The sequence below is a fragment of the Petaurus breviceps genome, unplaced genomic scaffold, assembly GCF_028583685.1.
Source record: "Petaurus breviceps papuanus isolate PSGF00001 unplaced genomic scaffold, PetGlider_PUasm1.0 90804, whole genome shotgun sequence".
Classification (NCBI taxonomy): Eukaryota; Metazoa; Chordata; class Mammalia; order Diprotodontia; family Petauridae; genus Petaurus; species Petaurus breviceps.
The window spans coordinates 18,483,010-18,502,697 of NW_027187348.1; the positions used below are offsets into that span (position 1 = coordinate 18,483,010).

General features: G+C 37.8%; 1 pseudogene; it reads right to left on the bottom strand.

Moving 5' to 3' along the window:
• Nucleotides 1–610: 610 nt before the first annotated feature.
• LOC138147742 (transgelin-2 pseudogene) lies at nt 611–1,408 on the bottom strand (annotated as a pseudogene).
• Nucleotides 1,409–19,688: the final 18,280 nt, after the last annotated feature.

Consider the following 19,688-nt stretch of genomic DNA (forward strand, 5'->3'; position numbering starts at 1 on the left):
CAGACAGCAAAGTGGATCAAAACACAGAATCCTACAATACATTGCTTACAAGAAAGGCACTTGAAGCACAGAGATTCACACAAAGTCAAAGTAAAGAGCTGGAGCAGAATCTATTATGCTTCAGCTAAAGTAAAAAAGCATTCAGAGGTAGCAATCCTGATTTTAGACAAAGTAAAAGCAAAAGTACACCTAATTAAAAGAGATAAGGAAGGAAACTATAGCTTCTCAAAAGGTACCATAGACAATGAAGCCATCAAATTAGAAGAGCAAAGAGAAGTCTACCTGTCAGATGGACAGGGAGGGAAAGAAATCAGTACCAAAAAAGGACACTACAAAATGTAGAATAGATAATTTTGACCATATTAAATTGAAAAACTTTTGTACAAACAAAATCAGTGCAACCAAGATTCAAAAGGAAGCCAAAATGATCTCATCTTTATAGTAAGTCTCTCTGATAGAAGTCTAATTTTTCAAATATATAGAGAACTGAATCAAGTTTATGGGAATACAAACCATTCCCCAATTGAAAAATGGTCAAAGGATATGAACAGGCAGTTTGTTGAAGGGGTCAGTACCCCCAACTTTTGGTCCAGAAGGTAGGATAGGGTAGTTGGTCCAGTTTTGCTGATTTGGGGGACAGGGAGTGTATTACAGTAAATTCAAGGTGAGAAGGCATTGCTCAGCACCTGTAGGCACAACAGGAGAAGCAGTGCCACCAATGGATATGGAGTAGGCAGGGAAGAGGAAGAGCTGGAACCTCACTGCTAGAAAGATAGTAACCATTGAAGGGAGGGTGAGGAAGAGTGGTGATCAGAGGATCTGGCGTGGTGTCCCATGTCCAGTCATGCCTGCCTGAGAGGCCCCACAGTTGGTGCTCATCTGCAGCTCGATGACATTCTTGCCCTTCTGCAGTTGGTTATGTGTGAATTTTCGGGAATTCTCCTTGGACTTCTTAGGGAATCAGGATCTCCAGAGAAGAACCCATAACCCTGAGCCACCACCAGCCCACCCAGGTTCATCAGCATCTGCTGCACACATGCCATGTTCTTTCTTTCCCAGAAGTCCACAGTTTGGAAGATACCAGTGGCATTGACGCCATGGCACTCTGCCACCTGTAGGAACTGAGAAATCTGCTCCATATGCTTGAATGCCACGTGTGAAGCCTGCATCTTCTCTACGGGGCCCTGGCCTTCAGGGTATAGCCCATTGATGAGCTCACATAGCACCGTGCTATCTTTGATCCAGTTTTGGAAATTCTCTCACCCAGGCTGGGGCAGCCTGACAGACCTGTAGCACTGTGTGGTAATCCACTGAATGAGAATCATCTCCAGATCAGCATCATACTGCTTCTCAATTTTCTGCTGTACCTCCCAGCTCAGTCCATAAGCTGGTCCCCTGTTGGCCATTCTGAGATGGTGATGCAGGTATCTTTACTGCAGAGGCGGTCGATGAAGAGCATAACAGCCTGGGGCATGGCACGTGGTGAGTGGCCTATTCTTCTTAATTAAATTTTATTTTAATGATCTATGTAAGAAAACCAAACTTCTGCAAGATTTTGTGATTATTGAAATTTATTAATTCTTGAAATTCCAACTTCAGTTGTGTAGATGTTAAGCTTTCTATCATTTTTTAAGGAGAAATCTGTGCTTTACGTATTACTCAAAGTTGCATAATGTATTCCCTAATAAAGATGAAAGGTGTTATCAATTGATAGAGGATCGCAGAATTAAAATATACAATTAAAATGTTTACAATAGCTTAGGTAAATATGTTCTCAGATTAACATTTACTTACTATCTGAAAAAAAATATCCAAAATTTCCCTCTAATCATGCAGGTAGAAAGTGTAGAGTTATCCCCTCTTTCCTACTGATGCATGTTTTTTGGAGGGGGGAAGGCAGGGCAATAGGGGTTAAGTAACTTGCCCAAGGTCACACAGCTAGTAAGTGTGCCAAGTGTTTGAAGCCATATTTGAACTCAGGTCCTCCTGACTCCAAGGCACTGCTCTATTCACCACACCACCTAGCTGTCCTGTACATGTTACATTTAGATTAACATAAAGATTCTTTTTAATTTATGATGTTTTAAATAACTTGCTAAATCCTAAATCAGTTGCTCAACATCATCATGAAATGTTGCATTTGGGAGAATATAAAATAATGTTTAATTAAATTATTTCTTAATTCCTGCTTTCTTGGGGAGTTGTTTTGTAGTCATTTTTTATGGTCTGTATGTCCATGTGCATTTGTGTAAGGTGAGTGTATATATGGGTATGTCTGAATAATCATTTTACCCTCTTACTATATAAAGTGACTTTTTTTCCCAAGGTAGGTCTTACTATTCTATTACGTATTCTATTTGAATACTATTAATGCTATGTTAACCTTAATTGCACAAAATATTTTAACTTAAAACTTTCTCAGAGTCAATCAATGAGACACTGACCTAAAGAAAGAAATCCAACATACACATTTTGCCCTTCTTCTGTTTTAAAACCATGCTTTCTAGGCAGGTTTGACTAGGTCATGGTAGATTCCTTATTAAAATTATATTTTGAGACTTTGTTTAATTTGGGTGATTCATTTAAAAAACTCAAAATGAAACTTACTTGAAGACTGAATGCTATATAATGATGTGTATAAAAAGTATCTTTAATTTTTTTAATACTGAAATTTATAATTTCCTTTTATTCTTTGATTTGAAACAAGAAACTGAGAAATGTTCCATAGATTTCGCTAGACTGTCAAAGTCATTTAAAACAGAAATCATGGTAACCTTTGCTTTAGATGATCTTTAAAGATTAGCTCCAGTTGTAATATATCATTCCATGATTCAATTATAGCTTGTAGTGGATTATACACACATGACATATTCATATAATATATAGTTATACCTACATACACATTACACATGTAAATATAGATGACCTTTCTGTATATGTGTGTATACACACATAGATACACATACATGTTTGTGGTTGGTGTGCATGTGCATACACATATAGAGGTAGATGTGCATATATGTGCATACCCATATACATATGCATAGTTTGAACAAAATCTTGCTCTACTGTGTCATTGTAGTATAGAAATTGTCATGGATCATAGATGACCATGCAAATATGAGTTCTGACAGTATATAACTGACTAGAACAGATTTTAACAGAAGGAATCCTGTTGATGGCTCTATGTCTGCTGCCGAATGCCTAATCTTGTTAAGTTTGGAAAGTATCATTACTAGGTCATCCACAGGGTTATTAATTTTTCAGCTGCAAAATTTCATGAGAAGTACCATACATGGTAGAAGGGCTGTGACCTGAATCTATGGAGAAGCACAAAAGGAAAAATTCAATATGCCAGAAATGCTGAAGTCATCTAAATACAACACATATAAATTATAAGAAAATAGGCTTAACTTAAACAATTGCTACTTTCTGAAAGGCAATTAAAACAAACTAAAAATAATATTTTGGACATAATTGTTATTTCCTTTTCCTCACTTCTTATATATTGACTGTATTTAACTTAGGCTAGAAAACAAAGTTGTATCCAGAATTTAGGGAGTTAATTTTATGGTGTGTGTGTGTGTGTGTATGTATGTATGTATATTTAATCATTCTACCCTGCTACTTTATAATGTGATTTTTTTTCAAGGTATGTCTTACCCTAATTGAATACTATTAATGCTGTGTTAACCTTAATTGCATAAAATATTTTAATTTAAAACTTTCACAGAGCCAATCAATAATTTCAATGAGACATTGACCTAAGGAAAGAAATCCAGCATGCACACTTGCCCTGCTTCTGTTTTGAAGTCATATTTACAGTAAAGAAGTTTTCTTTAGAAATTAGATGAATACTTGTGCTTTGAATTAAGCATTATTTATCAAGGGCCCTATTTTCTAATACTCTCATCATTTTTATTAGATTTTTCATTTGTTCTTTTTTAACTGTGTTTTGCTCTGTCAACTGTTTGTTAGCAAATTTCCCTAGAGAGAAAATTGAACTTCCTATCCATGCTCATAGATCACAGTGTGAATACAACTTGCCACACTCCACTTGGCAGGTGGGGAATATCCGTGAATAACACTGGAATATAATTGGCTTCAACTCCTGGTGTTGTCACCAAAAATTGCTTCATTCCTATGGAGCCTGACCTAAGCAACAAGGACATATTTTAAATTCAGACTGGCTTAAATAGCTGCATTAAAGCTTTTTGATAGAACTCAAGCATTATTACTGAGATTAAACTGCCTGTTTTTCACAATATCTTATATGTGTTGGTGGGATGAGTATGTGAGGGCTGTTTCCTGAATTATAAAATGCTGACAGTTCTATTAAGGACATCTGGCCTTCACATTATATCCACTGAGTCCTCTGCCTTCTTCTAACACCATCACTTAAGATGACTGCATTGATTATTCAAAGATAAATTAGCCTTTTATTCCTGTTAATCATACCACGAGTTACTGCTTTTATTGTTCTTGCACTAAACACAGGCTTGAATATGGTCAGTGGTCACATTTCCCAGGCAGTAGTGCAGGAACTCAGAGAGCCACTTCTATCCTGATGAGCTGGGCTTGCATGGAAGGGGTGGGGAGAGGAGGGAGAGAGATCCAGGAAGCAGCATTGGTAATTTTTCAGCTCATTAGGTGCATATTCATCCTAATGGGGCATCAAAGTTTAAAACTATAATGCATTCCTCTCATTTAATACTCCAGAGAACATGCTCTGTAACCACATGAAAGCAGAAAGGATTTCAACACTTTGAAGATTCACAATCAGGTGTCATCTTTCTCTTTAGGCAGAATGGAAAGAAATCTGATGAGTCTCAGTAATCTACCTGAGTTGTGCCCTGGTCACCCTCACTGAGAAAGAGTGCAAGTGCAGACAAAAAACACATTTCATTGCCTTCTACTCCCACTTTCTAGTGGGAATTATCTTCAACATGAGTGTGACCACAATTTCACAAATTAAAAAAATAGTACAAGGGAGCATAATAAAAAGTATTAATGATCACAGAGGCAATTAGATAGGAAATAATAATAATAATAATTTATATTTAAATATACCAATCAACCATATATTAAAGTATACTGTTCTTCCTTATCAGTATAACCTAATAAGACACTAGATGTGTTTACCTTCAAGATTTTCTCTAGAACACCTGTGTTGAATACCACAGTGAAAATAATCTGCTCTATTAGTTTTGCTCAACATAGTTTAATGACTGGTATTTAGTCACTTTGAATACTATTAAAAAGTAATCTATAATCGATATCTGCTCAAATTCCTTTTTATTTTTTTCTAGGATCATAAAAAAATACATACTGAATTGAGGAACAATAAAGATGGAAGAGGAGTAACAAATTTTGAAAATGAAATATTTCTTAAAAAAACCAATTTCATAGTATTTAAAGCTAGAAAGGACCTTATAGTTCATCCCTTTGCCTGGAGAGTCTTTTCTTCCCTTCTCATCTCACATCATAGCTGACATCATATGCTAATATGTTCTTCTTAGTTCCAGTCTCTCATAAAGTGGTTCTTCTTGCCAATGGCATCCTGTCTGCATGGACATTTCACCCATCCCCTCCAACCTCTCCAGTCTCTTAATTGACAAATCTAATGGTCTTTTCCTAACTCACATTATTTTGACCTTTCTGTCACATTTGGCACTCTACCACTTATATCCTATGTAGGATTTTTGCACACTCTTCTTTCTTAGTTTTCTTCTTATCTTCTGTATAGCTAATAGTCACCTGAGTTTGCCTTTGAAAGAAATGGCATTCTGAGAGGCAAAAACCTTGATATTCTCTAGTTGAGGTTTTCATCACCTCTGACATAACCTATTACAGTTATCTCCTAAATTCTCTCTAATTGCAATCTCTCCTCACTCCAATACTTATTCCATTTCAAAATTAGTATTTCTAAAACACAGAGCTGACCATGTCATTCTACTACTAAAAATCTTCAGAGGACCCTGACGACTTTAATATAACATTAAAAACCGTTAGCCAAGCACATATAGCTTTCTACAATTTGATTACCCCAGATCTCTTGAGTGTTGTTTTGTTTTTTCTTATTCCATGTGCTTTCTCTGTTTCAAACACACTAGACTACTTGCTATTTGCTATACAAGATCTTCCATTTTCCACCATATATGTATGTATTATGTATATTTGTGCATGTGTGTATGTATGTATATACGCACATCATATATACACTCAACTATTCATATATCTATACATATATTTTGAAAAAACGAACAAAGGAAAATTACTATCATTAAGAGAGTTTAGGAAATATTTCTTTTAGAAAGTACAATTTTAACTGTGACCTGAATGAAGTCAGGGAAACCAGGAAACAAAGATGAGGGGAGGAGAGAGTTTCAGGCTTAGGGAAAACCAGTAAAAATGAATGAAATCAGGAGATGGAGTATGCTGTATGAAGAATGTCAAGTAGTCCAGAGTTCATGGGAGAGAGGGAGAGTAAAGTTTAAGAAGACTGGAAAGGTAGGAGAGTGACAGTTTACAAAGGGGTTGGAATGCCAAACAGAAAATTATATATTTGATCATAGAGATGGTAGGGTGCCACTGGAGTTCATTGAGTAAGGATGGGACATTGTCAGATTTGCACTTTAAGAAAATCAATTTTACAGCTGAGTGGAGGACAGACCAGATTGGGGAAACACTTGAGGCAGGGAGCCCATGAAGGCTATATTGCACTATCCCATGCTCCAGCAAAAGCCTGTACCTGAGTGGTATAAAGGAGGGGAGAATAGAAGAGAGAAGAGGGGAATAAAGGGGACAGGAGGAAAGGGGAGGGGAGAAGCAAAAAAAATAGCATTAAAAGAAAAAAATTATCTCTATACAAGTAAAATATATTGATCTTGAATAAAGGATATGCAAAGACATCTTAAAATTGTAGGTCTTTCAGAAGATCAAGACAAAAAAAATCTACAGACTGCCTCTACAAAACACAAATAGACACAAGCACACAATGACAAAGTTTGCTACAAATTCCAAGGTACTTAGTGGTTAAATGTAACAATTAAAATGAGAAACAACAAATTCTATAAGCAAACAGGAGAAAGAACTCTAACTTTATAAGAAAGGAAATTTGAATAGCACAAGAATATTCTGCATTCACCAGAAACTATGCAAGTGGAAATTATAATGTATTCCAAGACTCAAAGGTGGTCAAGATACAATCAAGGTGACACCCAACAGATCTAAATCCAACCACCAATTTTGAAAAGTATATTCAAAACAAGACAGGCATTTGAAGCATTCTTACAAAAAATTTAAAAAGCTGTAAGTAGATTATTTGCTTTACAAACACCCAGGTAACAGAATTGTAAGAAAGGTAAGCAAATATATCTCTGGACTTGATAGACTTAAAGAGTTGTCTGAAGCATTGAGAGGTTAAGGGATGTGTCCAGGGTAACAACCAGTTTGTTGTTATTTATTGATATTTGTGCTTTGTACTTGAAGAGGACCAAAATAACATCACAAATGTTGGGGTAAATGTTCCATATGTCTGGCTGTGGCTGATCATATCTATGAGTTCAGAAGGCACGACCACAGAATATTCTGGAAAGATGGTAGGTGGAGTAGGTAAAAAATTACCAGGCTCTCCAAATTTCCTCCACAGACAGAAAATCAGTATGAATGAAAGTAGCAAAACTAATGGAGTAAACCAGTTGTGTTTCTGAGATAACTTTAGAGGACCTCAGAAAAGACAGAATCTCCAGGGACTGAGGTTTGACCTGAATGAAGTATAGATACCTACAGACAAAATCCACTGAATAAAAAAAAGCAGGTCCTGAGGAGATCTCAGCTAGAAAGCAGAAGTGATCAAGAAATTTCACCACACAAGCTTTCACCTCATGAACTCTCTACCTCATGAACTTTGATCTAAGAAATAACAGGTGACTGAAGGTGGGAAAATTGAAGGATACCTCCCTGTCTTCTTCCCCCCACCCCTACCCTAAGCCAGCCCTAGCAGTATTGAACAGACATGATCCAGGGCTGTGGCTATGGATGAGTTGGAGTGAGCTATATACTACAGGAGAGCAAGAACATTTTGGGGGACAGTGTGACCGGAGGTCCTAACTGTGGCTTAGGGTAGGAAAGGAATCCCTCAAGTTTAAGACTAAATTGTAATAAAATTAAATAAAAAAAATAAAAATGAGTAAGCAAAGGAAAAAAGAACACAACTATATATAACAACTTTGGTATAAAAGAAAATCTGGGTCCATATTCAGAGGAGGATTGTGAGGTAAAAAAAAAAAAAGCCCCATTTTGTAGAGGGCCAGTACTGAGCCAGTCCAGTCATGGGTAGAATCTTGGTCAGGATTTCCCTAGGCCCCGCTCCTCAAGAAGGCTCATTGTTGCTAAGGGTTATTGGCTCACCATCTTTCCTTGATTAGCAAGAGAACAGGGTATGATTACCAAGAAGTGATTACTAAGAAGTCATCACACCATGCACACAATGGAATAAAGTACTAGGAGGTAGAATACTAGATGTAATCACTTTTGCTGTTAGCATTTATATAACCATTACCCTCAGATAAATGAAGGGACTGCCTAGACAGCTTCCCACCTGGCTCATGTCTCATCATTCCCACACTCTCACATTTGGCTCACCCCTTTGGTGTGGTCATTGCGACTTGCCCCAAAGAGTAACATCGAATGGTCATACAAGTATAAAAACAATCCTTGGAAGAACTTATTAAAGGTTTATTTTTTTTAATCAAGTAAGAAAAATTAGAAAAACATAAAAGTAATCAAAGAAAAGAAAGTTAACCAATTGGAAAAAGGTCCAAAATCTTAAGGAAGAAAATAACTCCTTGAAAATGAGAGTTGGGCAAGAGGAATCAAATGACATTATAAGACAACAAGAAATACATTTTTTAAACCTAGAAAAAATAAAAGAGAATCTGTAACATTTCATTAGAAAAACAACTGATCTGGAGAACAGATCAAGGAGAAACAATATAAGAATTGTCAGACTACCTACAAGTCATAATTTTTAAAAAGAATCCGGATACAATATCACAAGAAATTATTTTTAATTGGACTGAAACTCTAGAACAAAAGGGTAAAGTAGAAATAGAAAAAAATCTACCATTCATCACCTGAAAGAGATCCCAGATGAAAAATTTACAGGAATTTCATAGCCAAGTTTCAAAACTCCCAGGCTAAGGAGAAAATACTGTAAACAAGAAGAAAAAATAGATAAATGCTATGGAAATATAGTCAGAATTTCACAAAACCTAACAGCTTCTACTCTAAAAGACCATAAGTCTTGGAAGATATTTCAAAGAGCAAAAGAGTTGGGGTTGCATCCAAGAATAACTTACCCAGCAAAGTTGAATATAATTCTGAGTGAAAAAAAAATGGACATTTGATGAACTGAAAGATTTTCAGATACTTGTAACAAAAAGACCAAAATCAATGGAAAATATGATATAAAAGATCCAGAAGGAATATAACGTGAACATTAAAGACTATAAGGCACTCATTGTGTTTGTTGTTTGTCCTTCATTCTTGAAGAGGACCATGACATCAGGGAAGTGATGCTGTTGTGGTTTAAACCCAGGGACTCCAAAAACTGTTGCAGTTTAAACCCAGGGATACCCAACACTGTTGAGGTGGGAGCTTTGCCCAACCAAAAACTGTTGTAGTTTCATGATGTGTTGTGGTGGAACCATCTCAAAGAATTCAGTCAGACCACCTCTAATCCAAGTATAGGCATTTATTGAGATTGACGCCTCTCATGAAGTGGGCTAAGTTCCAAGAGGAACCAGCAATTTTAGAGAAAACAAGATGGATTTTTATAGGGTAAAGATGCAATTACATAACAGAAATTTACATAGAATAGAGGAATATAATTAATATTAAAAATGCAGGAGGAGTTTGTTAAGAGATTAGGTAATGGAGGGGTTTGCTAATGTATTAGGTAATGGAGGCAGGGAGGGGTCTCATCTATGCTTCAGTGCTTAAACATTCTGGTCATTCTGCCCTCCAACTGGCTAGCTATTGTGGTCCTGTCTGGTCAAGATGGATAATGTGATTTTGATTTAATACAAGAACACACCTGTTTCTGTGGGAATGTGTCTGGGGGCATTGACCAGGTAGAGGCAGTAGCTAGATTCCCATCACATGGACACACCTGCTGTTTCTGTGGGAAATAAGAATTCAGGGACACACCTGTTGTTCCAGTGAGCAGTGAGGCATACATGAAGAAGCTAGGACATTGATGGGGAGGGGGGGCTTAGGTAGGTACATTGGGCCTGATATTCAGTGGGGCCAGTCCTATAATGAAATTAGAATATTGGGGCTTGGGAAAATTTTAATAGGATTCCATCAATGCCATGACATGTAAGTAAATTGGATTTAAGTGAGGTAGGGATGTGCAAAGTCACATGTCTCTTTCTCCTCCAAAATCATCTCAATCCAATGGCAAGATATGGATTAGGATTACTGGAGATGACTCTAGATACAGGGGGAGACCTTGGCCTTTTTAAGCTAAGGTCTGTAACAGGTTTCCACTTGACTGAGGCAATGTAAATTCAGGTTAGGTAAGAAATATATATCCTTTTTTTCAAACTACCTTAGTAATGATGAAAGTTTTAAGAATATTGATAACTTTTATATAAAATATATTTATATATAATATAGAAATAATATAACACACATATAATATATAATTTATATATAATGCATAAATATAATAATACCACTAATATCTAATACCTTTTCTCTACCAAACATTCTTTCTGGGCCTCCCAAATGCTGAACTAACTCTGGCAATGCATGTGTCACCTTCATTATCTATGTGTGTACATCCCTTGGAGCATGCTGCCAAAGTAAGTGAATTTAAATACTGGATTCAAAATTTTTACATTTGTTGTAACCAGTGGTTTCATATATGAATGGTGTCGTGATGACTGGTGAAAAATCTTTTCTTGGTGGTGATTGTTACACCAAATTAAACACAAGTAGCCAAGAATTTATTGGTAGTTTGTTGCATATCAGCCTCAGAGGCTGCATTGAGTGCACAATACCCTGTGAACAAAAAGTTGTATACCAATGCTCCTTCCACTTTAGTCTTGGTTTGGAAGCCTTTTGAAGTTAAATAATTTACTATCAGTGTGGTAGTTGACCTTGATGTCATTTTCATTCTCATTGAAGGCTTCTCAGAATCTCATGTGAGAAAGCATGGGAACAAGCACACAATCCTGCTTCACTCCATTTATGACTGGGAAAACACAACAGCATCGTTCATCATCCAGAACCTTGTGCAAGCATGCCAACATGTTACTGCCATACAAAACTGATAAGCTTCTCTCTGTGAGGAAATTTTGCCCTGATGTGTTGCAAGATCTCACAGCTGACAGTATGAAAGGCCTTGTTCAGATCAACAAATATGTTTACAGAGCTCTGTACTGCCACTGGTCTTTTTGCTGGAATTATTGGGCAGCAAACACCATATTGTCTATTGCTTGACCCTACCATGTTCCAGGTGAAGGATGAGTTGATTAAAGAGGGCTCTGAAAAGAATCTTGTCATCAAAGACTAAAAGAGAGAACCCCCTCTGGTTGTCACAGGACAACCTATTTCTTTTTTTATTTATAGAGATAGACAATGGAGGCATCCTTGAACTGGGGGATAGCCTCCTCTTGCCATATGACCTGTAAGATTTCCATGAGCTTTTGTATAATCCCCTGCCTTGCAAACGTCTGCTGGAATAGAATCAGCACCTGGATCTTTGCCACACAAGAAGAGCTTAATGGCTTTCAAAACCTCTGCTTCAGGTAGAAGTTTGGTTAGAGAGTGATTGACTTCAACATGAGGTATATGGTCAATGTCTTTAGTATTTGGCTGATGATGGTCTGTTGAGAAGACTATGGAAGTATTCAGGCCATCTCTGCAGGAGCATGTCCTTATCACTAATCAGTGTGGCTCCACTAGCACTTAGTAGTTCAAACATCATTGGTCCATAAATAACCTTCAAGTCACTCTTAAAAATGCTTTGGATTCTTACAAGGAATCCTATATCTCTCCAAGCTTGGCTTGCATTTTACTTTGGATGGAATTACATGCTGTTCTGCTGGTAAACCCTGTAGAGTTCTCATTTTTTCATTTAGTAACTTCTGAATTTCCCTATCATTTTAATCAAACCAATCCTGATATTTGCAAATGTTCTGGCCCATATGAGTAAATGTGTTGCTATACAGCAAATCTCTGAAAGCTGCCTACATCTTTTCTGCTTCACTGTTACCAATAATGTGTTGACTTAGCTTTCCCTCCAAGTCAGTAACAAACTATTATGTAGAAGAGCACTAATCTGTTGACATAGAGTCTTTTTATAGTCATCATGCCTTGGGGCTAATGCTTTTGTTGAATGGAATGTTTACTTTGGAGAGGATAAGTCTATGCCTGGTTCAGCACTCTGTGCCACAAATCACTTTCATCATATTTACATCTTCTCGTATGATTAGTAGCTTAAAAATCAATTTTTGCTGTGAAGTTGCATCCATGAACTTTTATTGTGTTTAGGTAAATGGAAGAAAATGCTGGGGATAAGAAGGTCATGAGATTCATAAGTCTCCCATAGTAGGTGACCATTGCTATTTCTATTTTCCACTCCATTCCTTCCAAGGACTCTGCCATGTCTGATTGTCTCTAGCTATTCTAACATTAAAGTCACCCAGAATTATGAGTTTGCCCTCATTATACACATTGGTGATGAGTATATCCAGGTTTTCATAAAATTTTTCTTTGATCTTATCAGTGTTCATCATGGTTGGAACATATGCACGGATGATGGTGGTATTAGACTTTCCTACAAGTAGCAATCACATTGTCACAAAGCTGTTGTTCATTCCTTTTGAGAGGTCTGCAAGCTTGTTGACTAGATTAGATTTTGTTGCAAAACTATGCCAGCTTCAGGGTGGTTCCCATCACTACAACTGCCCCAGAAAAAAAAAAACATATACTCAGCTTCAACTTTGGTAAGCTGGTCTTCATTTGCCAGCCTTGTCTCACTCAGGGTTGCTTTCTGGATGTGATACTGAATTCTCTTACAACAAGATCTGTTCATCTCTCAGGTCTACTAGATTTCTTGCTGTCCATAAGTGTGTGCATATTCCAAGTACGAATGGTGAATAGAATCATCTTTTCAAATGTTTTTGTATATGTTTTTTGACTTTCAACCACAGGCTACGATCCCCACCTACTATGGTAAGAAGGCCAGGGTTAGGTGAAGCAGAGAATTTTTAGGCCACCTTTTCTAGTCCCTTCCTCACACCAGAAGGCAAGCAGTACATTCCTTAAAGAGGCTTCTCAGATAGTCAGAGTGTTACTGCATCCTACTCCTGCTTCAGTACAGTGAAAAAACAACTGTATGGCCTGGGCAATCTGTGCAGTGACATGACAGCTACCTGTGTATCTGTGCCTACTGCTTCATCACTCTCCCATTGCCACAGGACTTTGAGGTAGGCAAAATGGTAACATAGTAAAATAAGAAAATAGTAACATAGTAAAATAATAGAGTAAAATACTTGAATAACAAAATGATAAAATTGAAAAATTATTGAATAGTAAGTTGATATGGGTAGTTCGACTTGTGTGTAAATTAGATTTAAGTGACAAAAAGAGTTACACAAAGTCATCATTTTCACTCTCTCTTCCAGAGTCATCAGAGCCCAATGGCAAGACAAAGTCAAGATGACTGGTAACTCCAAAATGCAGTGGATGTCTGTGGTGTCTCTGTTGTCTGACGATGCTCTAAGTGCTCCACAGCACCTGTTTCAGCCACCTTCATGACTGTCAGAACAATTGTTCACTAGACTATTGCAGGGGAAGCCTTTACATGCTTGGGGCAAATACCACCTAATTCACTGATAGGTTTGAAGCCCATCAGTTACACTCAGCTTAATTTAGCTAATCTGCCAGGATGTTTTACTGAGGTGTAGCCACTGCACATGCAACAGCATTTTAGGACCACAGGTGAGAGTTGGGTGGCAGTTGGACATCAAAGGTGAATGAGTAGCCCTGCTCTACAATTCTCATGCCAAAGATACTAGTTCTCCCTTGAATGCCTCATTCTCCCTATACATAACCAGTTAAAATCAGAGTAAGAATTTGAACCCGATCATCCTAACTCCAAGGTCACTTCCTAAACACTAAACTGTATATTGCTGTCTGTTCCACTATCTATAGCTCTTTTCGTAAAAGAAAAAAAAGAGAAAAAAATAATATTGGACTTTAATATCAGCTACCTTGTACTACCTTGTTTTTTTGTTAAGAACAAATGACTTCAGATAAGAAGCAAATGTGTTCTGGAAAATTTACCTCAAAGTGTTTTGTTCAGGCCAGATATTCTTTTGTGATCGTTTATATGGCTTTTTGTTCAAGTTTTCATCCTCTTTGACCTCTCTAGCTTTTTATTAATAGTTAATCAATGGTTCCTGCTGAATATACCATACTACCTTGGATTCAGAAATGCCACAATATCTTACTTCCTCTTCTTTATCTATTCTCCTATCTTGTCTTCTTCTTTGGCTACTATCTATTTTCCATATTATAATGTGAGTTTTCTGAAAACTTCTGTCTTCAGTTTTTTTTCCTCTTCTGTTTTTATTTTTTCTCTTCAATTTCAGCTCCCATCTTTATAACATACGGTTCCTACCATCTCCATATCTTGAGCTGTATTCAGGACATTTCTGCCTGGATACCTCACTGTTACCTCAAGCTCAACATGTCAAAAACCTTTCATTATCTTTCTACCTAAACTCTCTGTGGTACAGTCATTCTTCCAGTTTCCCAGGTTAGAATTCTGGGGATTATCTTTGACTCTTCTATTTTACTTCTCATATCTAATCAGTTACCCAGAACTGTCAATTATATCTATGCAGCATCTCTTTCATGGTTCCTATTCTCTATCTCTTCTGTCATCTCCCTGCTTCATCATCATTATCATTCATTGGACTGTTGCAATAACATCTAAACAGATCTTTCTGTCTCCATTCACATCCTTAAACAATGGTTTATACCACTGCTAGAATAATATTTCTTCCAGAATAATCCCTCTAAAAGAAAATAAGATGACAAACACTTTTTTTTTCAAAATAACAGTTTTATTACCCAAAAGGAGACTGAGGTAATATCAGCAAACCTCATTCTTATGTCAATTTTCCCATCTATACAGAATTTTTATAAGCCTTATCTATATATTTTTTCAATAGTATCTTCCATGGCAATATGAGAAGGGAACAGGCAGAATTGTACAAATAAACTTCTGCAACAAGTCACAACATTTTATTTTGAAATGTAAGAAATACAAGTTCACATTCTACTTATGGTTGGTTGATTTTTTTTAAAGAAAAGCATTTGTTTTGTAGAAAAAAATTATGCCTTAAATGTATACGTTAAATTTATAGAGATAACTTCATTTTTAATGCTTGCTTACTGTGCATGAAATAAAACAGGAAGAAATATATTCACTGAAGATGTTTGCCATGGTCATGGGAGACTGAAAATTAATTCCCTGTAGAAAATGGTGGAGTAAAGGCAGGAATTCAATGGAACTCTCCCAAATGCAGACGCCCCATCCAAACAACTTTAAAATAATGCCTCAAATCAAATTCTGGAACAGTAGACCCCAAAAAGGTTGTGGTGAAACTGTTTTCCAGCCCAACACAAGTTAGGAGGTTGGCAGGAAAGACCGATCTCACCTGAGTGCTGATATGGCCCTGAGTATGGTCTAGAACTGCAGCAACCAGCAGTGGTCTTTGGAAATGCTGGCAATAGTAGTAGCAGCAGCAGTTCTGGAAACTCTCAGCCCACATGTGGTAAAGCAGTAAGACAAATGGTCAAAAGGAGATTACAGGGCACTTTTACTGCACTGAGAGGAGGACCCTGTGTTATGGCCATACACAGACCTGGGTCACAGTTTCATGGCAAAGAGGAGCAGCTGTGAGGGAGCAAGGGCCCTGGTCATAGTTCTAGGACATGGAAGAGTCCTTGCAGTTGTTCACAAGGGTGTTAAGGGCCCTGGTTTCAGGTCCAAACCAGAAAGGAGCACTGGTGTTTGCATCCACAGGAGAAAAAGGACCTGAGTCACATGTCCAGAGCTTGTGACTTCAAGGGAGCAGGGACCCTGGTTCTAATTCTGGAGGAAAATACTGATTGTGATTACTCAGAGACCAAAGCATAGGCCAGGAGAATAGTGGTCACATGTTTCCTTGGATCATAACACTGTAAAAGAAGCAAAAACTTATAGATCCCCAAAACTAGACCTAAAAATAACAGCACAAAACATTCCCTTCCAAACAACTTTAAAATAAGTCCTCAACTCAAAGTTTAGAGCAACAAAATCAACAAAAGGTTGGGTTGAAACATTTTTGAACCCAAAAAATGTTGAGAAGTTAGCACAAGAAGTCTGGAACATCTTGGTGGAAGCTTATCTGGAGCCTACACTGGCAGCAGTAGCAACAGCAGCAGCAGCTTCAAGAGTTCTCAGTCAAGAGATGGGAAGGGGGTGAGACAATTAGTCAGAAAGAGATTATAGGGGACCCATTGCTGATACTGGGTATGGCTGGTGCTGATAAGTATCTCTATTGCCCCGTATACTGTACCAGGATGGAGAAGAAGGGTGGTGGCCCTAGACACAGTTTCAAAGCAAAGAGAAATACTAAAGCTTGCAGCTAGAAGAAACCAGCCACCCTTCCTGGGGGGAAAAAAAAACACAGAACACAGACCAAGAGAGCAGTGCCCGCCCCTCTCCCTGCATGACATCACCATGGAAGCACTGACTTGCAGACTCCCAGAACGAGCTCTGAAAAGAGCACCACACAAAAACCTGAAGCTTGGGACAATGACTTCCCATCTCCAGAGACAAACTTTAACATCAACTTCAAAATTTAAAAAAATAGACTGGAAAAATGAGCAAAGAACAGAAAAATAACTCAACTATTAAAAGTTGCTATACTGACAAGGAAGACCAAGACATAAACTCAGAAGACACAATGAGGACCCCACAATCAAAATGTATGCACAGTTTTGTAGCCTTTTGGGTCTAGTTTCAAATTGTTGGATCAGCTCACAATGCTACCCACACTATATTAGTGTCTCGATTTTTCCACCTACCCTGCAACATTTGCATTTGCCTTTTCTGACATATTGGCAAACTAAGTGAAAGGTATTATGCAGAATTGCTTTAATTTGCATTTCTCTAGACAATTGTAATTTAGAGTATTTTTTAATATGGTTATGGTTTTGATTTCTTCTTCTGAATGCTTGTTTTTATCCTTTGATCATTTATCAATCAAGGAATGACTATATTGTTATTAATTTGACTCAGTTCTCTATATATTTGAGTGAGGCCTTTATCAGAGAAACTTGCTGTAAAAAATTTCATCTGATTTCATTGTCAATGGCACCTTTGAGCATAATGTAGTTTTCTTGATTGTGTCTTTTTATTAGGTATATTTTTACTTTGTCTGAGATCAAGATTGCTATCCCTGCCTTTATTTCAACTGAAGGATTTTGTCCCAACCCTTCATTTTATCTGTGTGTGTGTGTCTTTCTGTTTAAAGGATGTCTTTTGTATACTTAATATTATTGGATTTTGGTTTCTGGTTTTGTATCAACAATGTAGTATTCACAATGCCTACAGTAACTATAAATATGCTGATATGGTTATCAATCACAAAATATATGAGGCTTTCTAGATGGGGAATAAAGCTAGAACATTTATTCAAATACCAGAAAACTGAGTCCCAAAACCAGAAACTCAAAGCCATCACAGTAGTTATGAAGTTGGCACACATAGTTAATGTAGTAAACACCCACATTCTCAAGCCTTCAAAACAGAACAGGCTACCTCAGTGTAGCGTCAAGCACCCCAGCATCCCCTGGGTGTCTGCCAACACAGGTTCTTAGATCTGCTTTGATAAAGGAAAGCAACTCAGACTTGGTTAACAAGCTTACTTTAATTAGTCAAACATGTATCATTTACCTAGTTCAGGGAAAAAAGGTCAGCACCCCAAACTTCAGAATATACAGACAGAATTATCAAGTCAGACAAACAGATCAAGTAGACAGTTTCCAAACTGTACAACCATTACATCCATACAAAATCAACATCTGGGTTTTTCAAAGACAAGGGAGGGCTCTCAACCATGGCTTCCCAGAATCTAGATCAAATCACAGAACACTTCTCAAAGTGAGCCCCAAAACAAAGCCTCACATCAGTGCTTATATAGCCTTCTCCTGGCTCAGAGAATGTAACAACCTTCTCGACCCACTGGCCAATCAAAAAGTATCTACTGGAAAAACAAGCCTCCCACCCCAGGCTCCAGGTGCACTTTAGCCTAGGGGTAGAGAAGATCTTTAAAATTTACACTCCCATTACATTTGGCCCCAAGATCTTTCATGCCCTTAGCATAGTCAATTTTTTGAATTAGCACTAAACATCTCTTAGGTCACATTTTCAAGGTACAAAACTAAAGTAACCAAAGTGGCCACTTGGCCTTAAACAAACACAAAGTACATTGCATTATCACCTCAATTCAAAACAAGAGTCCAAATAAAGTTCTCTTGGGCGGAGGGGGGTGTCCTTCCTCTCACACAGCTCCAGCCCCTGCTTCCAAGCGCAGAGAGGGGGCTGGGAAGCAAAACCAACAAGGTGGAGTCCTTGGGGGTCCAAAGCACTTCATCCCCCCCACCATAGTCACAAGTCCATCCTCCCCCTGGGTCCCAAACTGTAGGATGCAGCAAGAAAACACATTCAGTTCCCCTGCTTTGTTGCTCAGTTCTTATCTTTTTCTGTGGCTGAATTCCAAACTCCTGGGTTACTTCTCCTCCTGCAGGCAGTAGCAGCTCCTGGCTTCTACCCGGGTCCCAATGCAGGCAGCTCACCATTCCTGCTCTCAGCTCAGCGAAGTCTGCATGCAGGCCATTCTTCTCTCCTGGTCCATGGCTCCACAGAGTCACAGCTACCACAACTGGGAAACAAACAATTATCCCAGCTCCCATACTTTCCTTTTACTCTTCAGATCCTGTGGGGAGAGGAGGACCTTTGCCTGATGTAGCCTGTTCTGTTTTAAAGGCTTGAGAATATGGGTGCTTTCTACTTTATCTACTTATGTCAATTTCATAACTACTCTGATGGCTTTGACTTTCTGGTTTTGGTACTCAGTCTTTTGGTATTTTAATAAATGTTCCAGCTTTATTCCCCATATAGAAAGCCTTATATATTTTTTGATGAACAACCACATCAGCATATTTATAATTGCCATAGGCATTGTGAATATTGCATTGCTTATATACTCAGGCAAAGGTCTTCCTCTCCTCACTCATGGCAACTGCTCAGCATCCACGAAGTGTGCTCCCAGCAGCTCCTTCCCCCTGCAGTTCCAGTCCCTGGCAGTCCTCAGCATGAGTCCTTAGCAGAAATTCTGGTTGGCTCAAAAACAAGAGTTCAAGGGACCACTACTGCTACCACTGCCAAATTTGCAAAAAGCAAAATTTGCCAATGGAAAAAATACTCAAAATCTCACTGAAGAGAATCATTCCCTCAAAATTAGATTGGAGTAAATGGAAGCTAATGACTTTATGAGAAATCAAGATACTATTAAACAGATCCAAACAAATAAAAAAATAGAAGACAATGTGAA